This window comes from Hyla sarda, chromosome 7, assembly GCF_029499605.1.
Source record: "Hyla sarda isolate aHylSar1 chromosome 7, aHylSar1.hap1, whole genome shotgun sequence".
In the NCBI taxonomy this organism is placed as follows: Eukaryota; Metazoa; Chordata; class Amphibia; order Anura; family Hylidae; genus Hyla; species Hyla sarda.
In genome coordinates, this window is record NC_079195.1 from 54,992,879 (window position 1) to 55,007,626 (window position 14,748).

The 14,748-nt window shown below is 47.9% G+C and overlaps 1 long non-coding RNA gene across 1 annotated transcript in view; it reads right to left on the reverse strand.

Moving 5' to 3' along the window:
* Nucleotides 1-6,851: 6,851 nt before the first annotated feature.
* Nucleotides 6,852-14,748, reverse strand: part of LOC130281851 (uncharacterized) — an 11,060-nt gene continuing 3,163 nt past the window's right edge. Inside the window, exon 3 of the long non-coding RNA XR_008846134.1 lies at nt 6,852-7,337. This is a non-coding gene — a long non-coding RNA (uncharacterized LOC130281851). The remainder of the gene's footprint in view (nt 7,338-14,748) is intronic.

Sequence of the window (14,748 nt, forward strand, 5' to 3'; positions counted from 1 at the left end):
TCCTTGAGTGTTCCTAGCCTGTGTTCCAGACCTCCTACCGTTGCCCCCGACTACGATCCTTGCTGCCTGCCCTGACCTTCTGCTACGTCCGACCTTGCTTCTGTCTACTCCCTTGTACCGCGCCTATCTTCAGCAGTCAGAGAGGTTGAGCCGTTGCTAGTGGATACGACCTGGTCACTACCGCCGCAGCAAGACCATCCCGCTTTGCGGCGGGCTCTGGTGAAAACCAGTAGTGACTTAGAACCGATCCACTAGCACGGTCCGCGCCAATCCCTCTCTGGCACAGAGGATCCACTACCTGCCAGCCGGCATCGTGACATCAATGATTGCAACTTTTCTAAGTGAAGGCATTTTTGCCTGCGGTACGTCCGTTTTTCAAGTGCGATCTGCCTTGGTGTGGCTTTGAGCCATGGCAGACCTCCTTGGGCAACAAAATATGCCCAAAATGAAAAGTCGTACATTGTAAATTCCTGAGCACTGCAAAATACAAACCAAAAGTGTTCTAAACTAGAGCACTTTTGGAATTGATCCAAACAAAAAGTCAAAGTTTCTGCGTGAAAAGGGCATGCGCTGAACAAGTGACAAAGGTAAAAACAAAATAGCTTTCAAAATTAACCCCTTAAGGACTGAGCGTTTTTCCGTTTTTGCACTTTCGTTTTTTCCTCCTTACCTTTTAAAAATCTTAACCCATTCAATTTTGCACCTACAGACCCATATGGTGGCTTGTTTTTTGCGGGACCAATTCTACTTTGTAATGACGTCAGTCATTTTACCCAAAAATCTACGGCGAAACGAAAGCAAATAATTGTGGGACAAAATTGAAAAAAGAACGCCATTTTGTAAATTTTTGGGTCTTCCGTTTCTACACAGTACATATTTCGGTAAAAATGACACCTTCTCTTTATTCAGTAGGTGCATACGATTAAAATGATACCCTACTTATATAGGTTTGATTTTGTCTTACTTCTGGAAAAAATCATAACTAAGTGCACGAAAATGTATACGTTTAAAAAATTTCCTCTTCTGACCCCTATAATTCTCCATTGACCGTGTGGTTTAATTAATGATATATTTTTATAGTTCGGACATTTAGACACATGGCGATACCATATATGTTTATATTTATTTTTATTTACATATTTTTTTTTTTTTAATGGGAAAAAGGGGTGATTCAAACTTTTATTAGGGAATGGGTTAAATCACATTTATTAACAATTTTTTTTACACTTTTTTTATGCAATGTTATAGCCCCCATAGGGGATTATAACATGCAGTACATTGATTGCAGACACTAATCAATGCTATGCCATAGCATTGCATTGATCAGTGTTTTAGGTGCTCCAAAATCCTCCAGCCTGGCTCTCAGGCATGGAGCAATCAAACGACGATCGGACAGCGAGGAGGCATTGTAGGGACCCTTCTTGCGTCCGTACAGCTGATCGGGGTGAAACCGCGGTGGTCCCAATCAGCCCGACTGAGCTGCCAGGAAGTTTTCACTTTCACTTCAGACGCGGCAATCAACTTTGATCGCCACATCTAAAGGGTTAATACTGGGGATCACGCTGTTACGCCGAGCGCTCCGGGTCCCCGCTCCTCCCCGGAGTGCTCGCAGCGTTCTCTCATTCGCAGCGCCCCGGTCAGACCTGCTGACCGGGTGCGCTGCGATATTACTCCCAGCCGGGATGCGATTCGCGATGCGGGACGCGCCCGCTCGCGATGCGCATCTCAGCTCCCGTACCTGACCCGTTCCCCGTCTGTGTTGTCCCGGCGCGCGCGGCCCCGCTCCTTAGGGCGCGCGCGCGCCGGGTCTCTGCCATTTAAAGGGCCGCTGCGCCACTGATTGGCGCAGCAGGCCTAATCAGTATTCTCACCTGTGCACTCCCTACTTATACCTCACTTCCCCTGCACTCCCTCGCCGGATCTTGTTGCCATTGTGCCAGTGTAAGCGTTTCCTTGTGTGTTCCTAGCCTGTGTTCCAGACCTCCTGCCGTTGCCCCTGACTACGATCCTTGCTGCCTGCCCTGACCTTCTGCTACGTCCGACCTTGCTCTTGTCTACTCCCTTGTACCGCGCCTATCTTCAGCAGTCAGAGAGGTTGAGCCGTTGCTGGTGGATACGACCTGGTTGCTACCGCCGCTGCAAGACCATCCCGCTTTGCGGCAGGCTCTGGTGAATATCAGTAGCAACTTAGAACCGGTCCACCAACACGGTCCACGCCAATCCCTCTCTGGCACAGAGGATCCACCTCCTGCCAGCCGAATCGTGACACACGCGATCAGGGATTTCCGGTATTAGCCACTACATAACTTCCAAACAGCTGGAGATATTTTGATAATACTTGGTCACACCCTCCACACACCACGCCCCATCTTGCAAAGCCAGGCCCACCCTTTAAGCTATACCCCTTTTATTTTCTACCCTTTTTGTGCATCAGTCTGGCTTGCAAATCAAGCCCACTCCCATAAAGCTGAGGTCGGGATATGAGAACGGGATATGAGGACAGGATATCAGGACGAAATATGAGGTCGGGATATGAGGTCAAAAGCTTCCTCCCTTTGTTACTTTTCCTCCCCAACAAGGATTAGGAAGGAAAAAACGGGTAATGCCAAGTAGTCAGCTAGTATATATATATATATATATATATATATATATATACAGTACAGACCAAAAGTTTGGACACACCTTCTCATTCAAAGAGTTTTCTTTATTTTCATGACTATGAAAATTGTAGATTCACACTGAAGGCATCAAAACTATGAATTAACACATGTGGAATTATATACATAACAAAAAAGTGTGAAACAACTGAAAATATGTCATATTCTAGGAGGAAAGTGTCCCCAAGTGCAGTCACAAAAACCATCAAGAGCTACAAAGAAACTGGCTCACATGCGGACCACCCCAGGAAAGGAAGACCGAGAGTCACCTCTGCTGCGGAGGATAAGTTCATCAGAGTCACCAGCCTCAGAAATCGCAGGTTAAGAGCAGCTCAGATTAGAGACCAGGTCAATGCCACAGAGTTCTAGCAGCAGACACATCTCTGGAACAACAGAGGAGACTGTGTGAGGCCTTCATGGTAGAATATCTGCTAGGAAACCACTGCTAATGACAGGCAACAAGCAGAAGAGACTTGTTTGGGCTAAAGAACACAAGGAATGGACATTAGACCAGTGGAAATCTGTGCTTTGGTCTGATGAGTCCAAATTTGAGATCTTTGGTTCCAACCACCGTGTCTTTGTGCGACGCAGAAAAGGTGAACGGATGGACTCAACATGCATTGTTCCCACCGTGAAGCATGGAGGAGGAGGTGTGATGGTGTGGGGGTGCTTTGCTGGTGACACTGTTGGGGATTTATTCAAAATTGAAGGCATACTGAACCAGCATGGCTACCACAGCATCTTGCAGCGGCTGCTATTCCATCCGGTTTGCGTTTAGTTGGACCATCATTTATTTTTCAACGCCTCCAGGCTGTGTAAGAGCTATATGTCCAAGAAGGAGAGTGATGGGGTGCTGTGCCAGATGACCTGGCCTCCACAGTCACCGGACCTGAACCCAATGAAGGCAAAAGGGCCAACAAGTGCTAAGCATCTCTGGGAACTCCTTCAAGACTGTTGGAAGACCATTTCAGGTGACTACCTCTTGAAGCTCATCAAGAGAATGCCAAGAGAGTGTAAAGCAGTAATCAAAGCAAAAGGTGGCCAGAACCTACAATATGACATATATTCACACTTTTTTGTTATGTCTATAATTCCAAATGTGTTAATTCATAGTTTTGATGCCTTCAGTGTGAATCTACAATTTCCATAGTCATGAAAATAAAGAAAACTCTGAATGAGGTGTGTCCAAACTTTTAGTCTGTACTGTGTGTGTGTATATATATATATATATATATATATATATATGTATATATATATACAACTTGAGAGGAGCAGCACACCATATGATGTAAGGGTGTAGCGGGTGCAAGCGGGCCCCATCGTAGCCCGGGTCACTTACAGCAGTGTTAATGCAAAGCAAAGATAAGCGTCCCGCAGCACTCCAAAGTAGTGAACAAAGGTGTTTATTTCCTCATTGTAGGATACAAAGTTTCGATCGTCAGCACGGTCATTTTCAAGCATACAAGACACACTCCTCCCATATTTATATAAGGTACAATCAAAAAACGCTTGAGTTCTCTATAAATAATATGGTATAATAGCTGTAATGCTAATGCAGTTATGTATAATTAAAACATCACAACAAGTGGTATACAGTGCAAAGTAGTGTTGCTAGGTGAAACAGTGTTATACAGTATATATATTCGGACCGATCCAGTGCACAGTGTTAACATAATCGGTGTACAGGTGCTAGAACTAAAAGCAATCAGGGAGAACGCTCCATGTGATCAAACACTCAGCAGTCTGTTTGCAATGGCGGCCATTCCCTGACGTCATGTGTGTACATGGCTGTATAGGATTCCGCAGACCAGCCAAGGTGCAGCCAATTGCAGGACAGCATAGCTCATCGCTAAGCAACAGAGCTACATGGCGCGGTCCGCGCACACTCACTGTGATTTCGGATCTTGCGCGCGCCATGACACTACAGGGCCGGTATAGCTAGCCCATGCGCACATGAAATGAATGAAGTTGCGGCAGCCATACTAGGGCTGGGCAAAAGCCAGAGATGTGCATAGTGGAAAGAATATGTCAATGAATGTGTGTAAGAACTATGGGAGACAAGAAATAGATGTGAATGAGCGTGTTAGACATGAGGCCGAGGAAAAAAAAAGGTGAAGGCTGTGTATAGAGAGAAAAAAGAGATGTTTATATGTAGATGAGTAGATATCTGACATCTGTAGGTGTGTGCATATAAAGATCCAGTGACAATGTTCATATGTATGTATGACCCTATATGGGTAAAGTAAATATGTGTGAGGACAAAAAAAATAAATAATAAATTAAATAATAAATGCAGTGATGGGTATGTGTGAGACTGTGATTTTTTTTATTTTTAAAAAGGTTAAAGGACTATGTACAACAATACAAAGTTTGCTTGTAAGTGGTGAATGAGATGTGTAATTAGTGAGCTGTGATGTGTGTACACACCGGTGTCTATGAATTATGTTGTCTACATAGTCAGTCCAGAACTCATGATCTCAAGTGCAAACAGACCTTACTGTACGTGTAGTGTCACCCGTGGTGCAGTAATGGAACAGGAAAAACATAGATAGCCGTCCTGGTTTGCTGTACAGTGGTCCCTCACGTTACAATATTAACCCCTTAAGGACCAAGGACGTATCGGTACGCCCTTGGTCCTGCTCTCCTGATATAACGCGGGGTTACACAGTAACCCTGCGTCATATCACGGCGGGCCCGGCGTCATAGTGAAGCCGGGACCCGCCTCTAATAGCGCGCAGCGCCGATCGCTGCGCCGCGGGCTATTAACCCTTTAGCCGCGCGCTCAGAGCTGAGCCGCGCGGCTAAAAGTGAAAGTGAAAGTTCCCGACTAGCTCAGTCGGGCTGTTCGGCATAGCCGCGGCTAATCGCGGCATCCCGAACAGCTGACAGGACAGCGGGAGGGCCCCTTCCTGCCTCCTCGCTGTCCGATCGCCGAATGACTGCTCAGTGCCTGAGATCCAGGCATGAGCAGTCATGCGGCAGAATCGTTGATCACTGGTTTCTTATGAGAAACCATTGATCATTGTAAAAGATCAGTGTGTGCAGTGTTATAGGTCCCATAACACTGCAAAAAAAAAAGTGGAAAAAAAAGTGAATAAAGATCATTTAACTCCTCCCCTATTAAAAGTTTGAATCACCCCCCTTTTCCAATAAAAAAAAAAACACAATGTAAATAAAAATAAAAATATATGGTATCACCGCGTGCGGAAATGTCCGAATTATAAAAATATATCATTAATTAAACCGCTCGGTCAATGGCGTGCGCGCATAAAAATTCCAAAGTCCAAAATAGTGCATTTTTGGTCACTTTTTATAGCATTTAATATCAATAAGTCCTATCAATGCAAAAATGGTACCGTTAAAAACTTCAGATCACGGCGCAAAAAATGAGCGCTCATACCGCCCCAAACACGGAAAAATAAAAAAGTTATAGGGGTCAGAAGATGACAATTTTAAACGTATTAATTTTCCTGCATGTAGTTATGATTTTTTCCAGAAGTCCGACAAAATCAAACCTATATAAGTAGGGTATCATTTTAATCGTATGGACCTACAGAATACATATCAGATGTCATTTTTACCAAAAAATGTACTACGTAGAAACGGAAGCCCCCAAAAGTTACAAAACAGCGTTTTTTTTCCAATTTTGTCGCACAATGATTTTTTTTCCCGCTTCACCATAGATTTTTGGGCAAAATGACTGACGTCATTACAAAGTAGAATTGGTGGCGCAAAAAATAAGCAATCATATGGATTTTTAGGTGTAAATTTGAAAGAGTTATGATTTTTTAAAGGCAAGGAGCAAAAAACGAAAATGCGAAAACGGAAAAAACCCTGGTCCTTAAGGGGTTAATTGGTTCCAGGACGACCATTGTATGTTGAAACCATTGTATGTTGAGACCATAACTCTATGGAAACCTGGGAATTGGTTCTGAAGCCCCAAAATGTTATCCAAAAATAGGAAAATGTGAGGATTAAAGAAAAATAAGTAGATAACTAATATAGATAAAGCAAATCCTTACATATAAAAGTAAGAAAGATCTGCTGGGAGCTGTAAATCACTGTCAATTTCAGTGTTTCCCAAATAGGTGCCTCCAGTTGTTCAAAAACTACAACTCCCAGCATACCCGGACAGCCAAAGGCTGTCCGGGCATGCTGCGAGTTGTAGTTTTGCAACAGCTGGAGGCACCTATTTGGGAAACACTGGTCTATGTAGAGGACAGAAGCTTCTTCAGGGTCCTGTACTGAACACACAATGTCCTAAAAAAAAAAAGGGAAATGGAGCTTCCCTCACCTGGTGTCCAAAGGAGCAGCTACCCTGGCAGAGGTAAAGAGTACAGAACATGTAATACCTCCCTGTACTGTAGGGGGCGCTACCAGACACCAGTCAGTCGGTGCATGCACTTCAGTAATACAGGGGTTTTACCAGTGAAATGCCCATTCTGATATATCGGTTCTTCCAGCCATTGACACGTTTCACAGATTCCATAGCATTGTATGTTGAGTCTGGTTTCAAGTTACAATGGTCCAGAAAAGACCACTGTATGTTGAAACTATTGTATGTTGAGGCCATTGTAAGTTGAGGGATCACTGTACTCTGGTGATCAGGAGCAAGACGGCATGAGACACGGTCGTGCTAAAGATGGATGGTGGTGCTTGATCGTGACGCGTCCTGTATATCTGCATGAAACAAAGAAAGAAAAATATGATTATTATTGTATTGAAAATATTTATATACATGGCAATAAAGAATGAATTACAATATGTCACATATCATATACACGATCATGTGATCGACAGGTCATATCATCTAGATACATTGTATATACCCGGTGTGACAGTGAAGTCCACGTTTATTGCATGGGGCCGTAATGAGCCCAATTCATGGATCCAACCTAGTTCGCAACGTTTGAGTATACTAACTCTGTCGCCTCCCCTCTTAGGCACAGGGACATGATCTAACAAAGTGAATCGTAGATCATTCTCCTGATGTCCTGCTTCTGTAAAGTGTTTAGCCACCGAAAAATTCCATCCGTTTTTCCGAATGGAATAACTTTGTTGGTTAAACCTGGTGCCGAACTCTAATGTAGTTTCACCCACATAGAGCAGGTGACAGGGACAGGTAAGCACGTAAACCACGAATTCAGAGGTAAAGGCAAGTACCACCTAATTCTGTTGTCACGATTCGGCTGGCAGGAGGTGGATCCTCTGTGCCAGAGAGGGATTGGCGTGGACCGTGCTAGTGGACCGGTTCTAAGCTGCTACTGGTTTTCACCAGAGCCCGCCGCAAAGCGGGATGGTCTTGCAGCGGCGGTAGCAACCAGGTCGTATCCACTAGCAACGGCTCAACCTCTCTGACTGCTGAAGATAGGCGCGGTACAAGGGAGAAGACAAGAGCAAGGTCGGACGTAGCAGAAGGTCGGGGCAGGCAGCAAGGATCGTAGTCAGGGGCAACGGCAGGAGGTCTGGAACAAAGGCTAGGAACACACTGGGAAACGCTTTCACTGGCACGATGGCAACAGGATCCGGCAAGGAAGGGAAGGGGAAGTCAGGTTATATAGGGAAGTGCACAGGTGAATACACTAATTAAGCCAACTGCGCCAATCAGCGGCGCAGTGGCCCTTTAAATCGTAGAGACCCGGCGCGCGCGCGCCCTAAGGAGCGGGGCCGCGCGCGCCGGGACAGGACCGACGGAGAGCGAGTCAGGTACGGGAGCCGGGGTGCACATCGCGAGCGGGCGCCACCCGCATCGCGAATCGCATCCCGGCTGGAAGAGGTATCGCAGCGCACCCGGTCAGCAGGTCTGACCGGGGCGCTGCGATTGCGAGGATGTTGCAAGCGCTCCGGGGAGGAGCGGGGACCCGGAGCGCTCGGCGTAACAGTACCCCCCCCCTTGGGTCTCCCCCTCTTCTTGGAGCCTGAGAACCTGAGGACCAGACTTTTGTCTAGGATGTTGTCCTCAGGTTCCCAGGATCTCTCTTCAGGACCACAGCCCTCCCAATCTACCCAAAAATTTTTTTTTCCTCTGACCGTCTTGGAGGCCAGTATCTCCTTTACGGAGAAGATGTCAGAAGAACCGGAAACAGGAGTGGGAGAAACAAGTTTGGGAGAGAAACGGTTGATGATGAGTGGTTTAAGGAGAGAGACATGGAAGGCATTGGGAATACGAAGAGAAGGAGGAAGAAGGAGTTTGTAAGAGACAGGATTAATCTGGCACAAGACTTTGAAAGGACCAAGATAGCGTGGTCCCAGTTTGTAACTGGGGACACGAAAGCGGACATATTTAGCGGAGAGCCATACCTTGTCTCCGGGAGCAAAAATGGGGGGGGTTCTTCTTTTCTTATCGGCAAACCTTTTCATGCGGGATGAAGCCTGTAAAAGCGAATCTTGGGTCTCTTTCCATATGGTGGAAAGATCACGAGTTACTTCATCCACAGCGGGCAAACCAGAGGGCAAGGGAGTAGGGAGGGGGGGAAGAGGGTGACGGCCGTACACCACGAAAAATGGGGACTTAGCAGAAGATTCAGAGACTCTGAAGTTGTATGAGAATTCGGCCCATGGTAGAAGATCTGCCCAGTCATCCTGGCGGGAGGAAACAAAATGCCGTAAATAGTCACCCAGGACCTGGTTAATTCTTTCTACTTGCCCATTGGATTGGGGATGATAAGAAGAAGAGAAGTTTAATTTAATCTTGAGCTGTTTACAGAGGGCCCTCCAGAATTTAGACACGAATTGGACGCCTCTATCCGAGACGATCTGCGTGGGCAAACCGTGAAGACGAAAAATGTGTAAAAAAAATTGTTTTGTCAACTGAGGCGCTGAAGGAAGACCAGGAAAAGGAATAAAATGTGCCATCTTGGAAAATCGATCAACGACCACCCAAACAACAGTGTTGCCACGGGATGGGGGTAGGTCAGTAATAAAGTCCATACCAATCAGTGACCAAGGCTGTTCGGGGACAGGCAGAGGATGAAGGAGACCAGCAGGCTTCTGGCGAGGAGTCTTATCCCGGGCACAGACAGTACAGGCCCGCACAAAATCAACGACATCCGTCTCCAGAGTCGGCCACCAATAGAAACGAGAGATGAGTTGCAGGGACTTTTTGATGCCCCCATGGCCTGCGAGGTGGGAGGAGTGACCCCATCTGAGAATCCCGAGACGTTGGCGTGGAGAAACGAAGGTCTTCCCTGGAGGAGTTTGCCTGATGGAGGCTGGAGAAGTGGAGATCAGACAGTCAGGAGGAATGATGTGTTGCGGAGAGACCTCTGCTTCCGAGGCATCCGAGGAACGAGAGAGGGCATCGGCCCTAATGTTCTTGTCGGCAGGGCGAAAATGAATTTCAAAGTTAAAACGGGCAAAGAACAACGACCACCTGGCCTGGCGAGGGTTCAGCCGTTGGGCAGACTGGAGATAGGAGAGATTCTTGTGATCGGTGTAAATGATAACTGGAAATTTTGATCCCTCCAGCAGATGTCTCCATTCCTCAAGTGCCAATTTAATGGCCAGTAGTTCTCGATCCCCGATGGAGTAGTTTCTCTCCGCCGGAGAGAAGGTCCTAGAAAAAAAACCACAAGTAACAGCATGCCCGGAAGAATTTTTTTGTAGAAGGACCGCTCCAGCTCCCACTGAGGAGGCATCTACCTCCAATAGGAAGGGTTTAGATGGGTCAGGTCTGGAGAGCACGGGAGCAGAAGAAAAGGCAGACTTGAGCCGTTTAAATGCGTCTTCCGCTTGGGGAGACCAGGACTTGGGATTGGCATTTTTCTTGGTTAAAGCCACGATAGGAGCTACAATGGTGGAAAAGTGTGGAATAAATTGTCTGTAATAATTGGCGAACCCCAAAAAACGTTGGATAGCACGGAGTCCGGAGGGGCGTGGCCAATCCAAGACGGCAGAGAGTTTATCCGGGTCCATTTGTAATCCCTGGCCAGAGACTAAGTATCCTAGGAAAGGAAGAGATTGACATTCAAACAGACATTTCTCCATTTTGGCATGAAGTTGATTGTCTCGAAGTCTCTGAAGAACCATGCGGACATGCTGGCGGTGTTCTTCTAAGTTGGCAAGAAAAATCTGAATATTGTCCAGATACACAACAACACAGGAATATAAGAGATCACGAAAAATTTCATTAACAAAGTCTTGGAAGACGGCAGGGGCGTTGCACAGGCCAAAGGGCATGACCAGATACTCAAAGTGTCCATCTCTGGTGTTAAATGCAGTCTTCCATTCGTCCCCCTCCCTGATGCGGATGAGATTATAAGCACCTCTTAAGTCCAGTTTGGTAAAGATGTGGGCACCTTGAAGGCGATCAAAGAGTTCTGAGATAAGAGGTAGAGGGTAGCGGTTCTTTACCGTGATTTTATTAAGTCCGCGGTAATCAATGCAAGGCCGTAGGGAGCCATCTTTTTTGGACACAAAAAAAAATCCAGCTCCGGCAGAAGAGGAGGATTTGCGGATAAACCCCTTTTTTAAATTCTCCTGGATGTATTCAGACATAGCAAGAGTCTCTGGAGCGGACAGAGGATAAATTCTGCCCCGGGGTGGAGTAGTGCCCGGGAGGAGGTCAATAGGACAGCCATAAGGCCTGTGAGGAGGTAAAGTCTCAGCTTGCTTTTTGCAAAATACGTCAGCATAGTCCATATAAGCCTTAGGGAGACCGGTTACAGGGGGAACCACAGGGTCACGGCAGGGAGTACTGGGAACCCGTTTAAGACAGTCCTTGAAACAAGAAGTACCCCAGCTCTTGATCTCTCCTGTGGACCAATCAAGGGTTGGGGAATGGCGTTGAAGCCACGGTAATCCAAGGAGAATTTCGGAAGTGCAATTGGAGAGGACCAAAAACTCAATTTTTTCGTGATGAGGTCCGATGCACATTAGGAGGGGTTCTGTGCGGTAACGCACGGTACAGTCCAATCTTTGATTGTTAACACAATTGATGTAGAGGGGTCTGGCGAGACTGGTCACCGGGATGTTGAACCTGTTGATGAGGGAGGCCAAAATAAAATTTCCTGCAGATCCGGAGTCCAAGAAGGCCATAGTAGAGAAGGAGAAGATGGAGGACGATATCCGCACAGGCACAGTAAGGCGTGGAGAAGCAGAGTAGACATCAAGTACTGTCTCACCTTTGTGCGGAGTCAGCGTACGTCTTTCCAGGCGGGGAGGACGGATAGGGCAATCCTTCAGGAAGTGTTCGGTACCGGCACAGTACAGGCAAAGATTCTCCATGCGGCGTCGTGTCCTCTCTTGAGGTGTCAAGCGAGACCGGTCAACTTGCATAGCCTCCACGGCGGGAGGCACAGGAACGGATTGCAGAGGACCAGAGGAGAGAGGAGCCGGGGAGAAAAAACGCCTCGTGCGAACAAAGTCCATATCCTGGCGGAGCTCCTGACGCCTTTCGGAAAAACGCATGTCAATGCGAGTGGCTAGATGAATGAGTTCATGCAGGTTAGCAGGAATCTCTCGTGCGGCCAGAACATCTTTAATGTTGCTGGATAGGCCTTTTTTAAAGGTCGCGCAGAGGGCCTCATTATTCCAGGATAATTCGGAAGCAAGAGTACGGAATTGGATGGCGTACTCGCCAACGGAAGAATTACCCTGGACCAGGTTCAGCAGGGCAGTCTCAGCAGAAGAGGCTCGTGCAGGTTCCTCAAAGACACTTCGAATTTCCGAGAAGAAGGAGTGTACAGAGGCAGTGACGGGGTCATTGCGGTCCCAGAGCGGTGTGGCCCATGACAGAGCTTTCCCAGACAGAAGGCTGACTACGAAAGCCACCTTAGACCTTTCAGTAGGAAACTGGTCCGACATCATCTCCAAGTGCAGGGAACATTGCGAAAGAAAGCCACGGCAAAACTTAGAGTCCCCATCAAATTTATCCGGCAAGGATAGTCGTAGGCCGGAAGCGGCCACTCGCTGCGGAGGAGGTGCAGGAGCTGGCGGAGGAGATGATTGCTGAAGCTGTGGTAGTAGCTGCTGTAGCATCACGGTCAGTTGAGACAGCTGGTGGCCTTGTTGCGCTATCTGTTGCGACTGCTGGGCGACCACCGTGGTGAGGTCGGCGACAACTGGCAGTGGAACTTCAGCGGGATCCAAGGCCGGATCTACTGTCACGATTCGGCTGGCAGGAGGTGGATCCTCTGTGCCAGAGAGGGATTGGCGTGGACCGTGCTAGTGGACCGGTTCTAAGCTGCTACTGGTTTTCACCAGAGCCCGCCGCAAAGCGGGATGGTCTTGCAGCGGCGGTAGCAACCAGGTCGTATCCACTAGCAACGGCTCAACCTCTCTGACTGCTGAAGATAGGCGTGGTACAAGGGAGAAGACAAGAGCAAGGTCGGACGTAGCAGAAGGTCGGGGCAGGCAGCAAGGATCGTAGTCAGGGGCAACGGCAGGAGGTCTGGAACACAGGCTAGGAACACACTGGGAAACGCTTTCACTGGCACGATGGCAACAGGATCCGGCAAGGAAGGGAAGGGGAAGTGAGGTTATATAGGGAAGTGCACAGGTGAATACACTAATTAAGCCAACTGCGCCAATCAGCGGCGCAGTGGCCCTTTAAATCGTAGAGACCCGGCGCGCGCGCGCCCTAAGGAGCGGGGCCGCGCGCGCCGGGACAGGACCGACGGAGAGCGAGTCAGGTACGGGAGCCGGGGTGCGCATCGGGACCTGCTGACCGGGGCGCTGCGATTGCGAGGATGTTGCGAGCGCTCCGGGGAGGAGCGGGGACCCGGAGCGCTCGGCGTAACATCTGTAAATCCTGTTGGTGGTTAGGTATTTAAAGTGTGGGCCCTTGTCCATGCGATTGCAGTTTATGCAACTGCGGCATGGATAGCTGCCCTTGTTCTGTATAGACAGATATCTCTGTTGGCCACCCATACCCGTGGAGACATCAGCTTTCAATGATCTGTCCCTCAGGTTGGGGGGGGGGGGGGGGCGACAGTATGACATGACGGGATGATTTTGAATTTCATCCACCTGGGGAAAAGTATCTTTGAGAATATGCCAACGTCGGTTGATAATTCTGGCAATAGATGTGGATCTATCGTTCTAGGTGGAAACGAATTTTATGCGTTTCTTAGACTTTTTTGCTCTGGTTTGATGTAAAAATGTTTGTCGTCTGAGGGTAAGTAACTCGTGTGTATCCCCTTTGTGCAAAGTTGTTTACTATATTGTAAACTGTGGGTTCTACTTTATCCTCCACGCTCACTATACGTTGTTCCCTGAGCATCTGGTTCTTGTGGAGGGATTTTACCATAGGGCGCGGGTGGTGACTATTGTAGCGTAAGATGGAGTTACTGTCGGTGGGTTTTACATATAGGTCTGTGTTTAGTTTGCCGTTTTGTATTGTCACCAGCGTATCTAAGAATTGGACTGCATGTGCAGAGTATGTGAAAGTGAACTTAATGTGGCCATTAAAGGACAACTACAGCGGTATAACACTTATCCCCTATCCACAGGGGGGATAAGTGTTTGATTGCGGGGCGTCAGACCGCTGGGACCCCCCGCGATCTCCCTAACGGGGCGCCACCATTAGCGCTCATGGTGAGGTCGACGGTGACGCCCCGTCTCCTCCCGGTCCCCATACAGTTCTATGGGGGAGACGGGGAGGCACGAACGCTGCCTCCCCGCCTCTCCCATAGAGATGTATGGAGGAGGCGTGCCGGCTGCAACGTCATGCTGCGGCCGGCACTCCCCCTGCACGGGAAAGCCACGGCCCCGTACAGGAGATCACAGGGGGTCCCAGCGGTCGGACCCCCCGCGATCAAACACTTGTCGTCTATTTATCGCCACCACGTCAGTACATGAGTGGGACATGGTGGGACACATAGACAGACCTCTCCGGCATGACCAAGTTGGCATAGCTGAGCGCCACGTTGGTCCCCATAGAGGTCCCAGACATCTGTAGATAAAATCTGTCGTTAAATAAAATATAATTACATTGTAAAACCAAGTCCAGTAGTTGAATAATGAATATTGTTTAGATGGGAGAAAAATCTGCAGATATCACTCTGTGTATCGTCTGAATGCCCAAATCATGTGGGATTGAGGTGTAGAGACTCGTAACGTCCAAGGATGCCAATATACTGTTGTCTGGTAA